Below are 2,035 nucleotides of genomic sequence, written 5' to 3'. Positions count from 1 at the left end.
TGTTAATTTCTGTAAGAGACAATATTTGGTATAAGAGATGTCAGTGTAAAACTGTAGTGGTAAATGTATAACAGGTTTTGTGTAACACATGGAAGACACAACATTTCTGTAAGAGGAACAGTGACAACAGTCAACCTTGAGAGGCATTAATTTTGGAGTCAGACGTGTTTGAAAATTAGGCAACAGCAACAATTTAGCATCCTATATGCTGGTAAGCCATTTACCAAGCCAAGACGTGATTTTCCAAGAACCTCAAGTTAGTATTTGTTAACACTGATTCTGATGTTACGATACAGGAGCAGTGTAAATACTACACACCAGAAGAAGGCACTCCAAGTCCATCACAGCAAATGGGACTGAATAATCATTGTAAAAAATAAAATTGTCATGGAGATACAGTCAAAAGAAGAGAGGTAATTTCCATCAGTGAAGTCCTCTGCGTGTCATTTTCTCACTCTTGTCAAACCAGAGACATTTTGAGTCTATGAATGGCCACTGTTCTCTGCTAGAATGTTGTCCTGGTTTCAACAGCGAGTTAATTTTCTTCCTGGTAGCTGGTACAGTGCTGTGTTTTGGATTTAGGATGAGAACAATGTTGAAAACACACCGATGTTTTCGTTGTTGCTAGGTAATGCTTACCCTAGTCAAGGACTTTTCAGCTTCCCATGCTCTACCGACTGAGAAGGCTGGGGGTGCACAAGAAGCTGGGAGGGGGCACAGCCAGGACAGCTGACCCAAACTGGCCAAAGGGATATTCCATACCATGTGACATCATGCTCAGTACATAAAGCTGGGGGAAGAAGAAGAAGGAAGGGGGGGACATTGGGAGTGATGGCGTTTGTCTTCCCAAGTCACCATTACGCGTGATGGAGCCCTGCTGTCCTGGAGATGGCTGGGATGGGAATGTGATGCCAATGGGAAGCAGTGAATGAATTCCTTGTTTTGCTTTGCTTGTGTGCGCAGCTTTTGCTTTCCCTATTAAACTGTCTTTGTCTCAATCCACAAGTTTTCTCACTTTTATCCTTCTGATTCTCTCCCCCATCCCACGGGGGGGGAGTGAGGGGGTGGCTGTGTGGGGCTTGGCTGCCGGCTGAAGTTAAACCACGACAAATGTTTACTTGGTTTTAGTAATACAGTACATTAAATTTGTATCTTCTTGTTCTCTATCATACCTGCAGTACTTCCTACAATAAATATGATACCTTTCTTAGGACTGTTTAGAAAGACAATTAAAACCAGTTATTTGGCCTTTCTTTATATAATTAAACATTACCTATGCTTTTCTTGCCAGTTACCATCTTCCTCGTGTAGTCTGCTGGATAAATGTCTCCCAGTACATTTCAGAGTATAAAATGTATGCTAAACTTTGCAAAAACACACTACACACTACCACCATGTTACTGACTTCACATTAATTCTGCATGAGACACCTTCAGATACCAAGCCTATGTTGACAGAGCAAATAGGTATTACAGAATCATAGAATGGTTTGGGTTGGAAGGGACCTCTAAAGGTCATCTAGTCCAATCCCCCTGCCATGGGCAGGGACATCTTTCACTAGATCAGATTGCTCAAAGCCCCATCCAACCTGACTGAACACTTCCAATAATGGAGCATCCACAACCTCTCTGGGCAACCTGTTCCAGCATCTCACTGCCCTCATCATAAAAAAATTCTTATGTCCAATCTAAATCTACCACGTTTCAGTTTAAAACTGTTGCCTCTTGTCCTGTCACTACAGACCCTGGTGAAAAGTCTCCCTTCATCTTTATTAATGAGAGTGGCTTTAAGTACTGATAGGCTGCAATAAGGCCTCACTGAAGCCTTCTCTTTTCCAGGCTGAACAACACCAACTCTCTCAGCCTTTCCTCGTGGGAGAGGTGTTCCAGGCTAAAGAACCCAAACTCTCAGCCTCTCCTCATAGGAGAGGTGTTGCATCCCCCTGATCATTTTCATGGCCCTCTTCTGGACCCACCCCAACAGGTCCGTGTCTTTCTTATGCTGAGGGCTCCAGAGCTGGACGCAGTACTCCAGG

This window comes from Pygoscelis adeliae, unplaced genomic scaffold (assembly GCF_000699105.1).
Source record: "Pygoscelis adeliae isolate BGI_AS28 unplaced genomic scaffold, ASM69910v1 Scaffold127, whole genome shotgun sequence".
NCBI classification, from domain to species: Eukaryota; Metazoa; Chordata; class Aves; order Sphenisciformes; family Spheniscidae; genus Pygoscelis; species Pygoscelis adeliae.
This window is presented reverse-complemented; position numbering follows the sequence as displayed.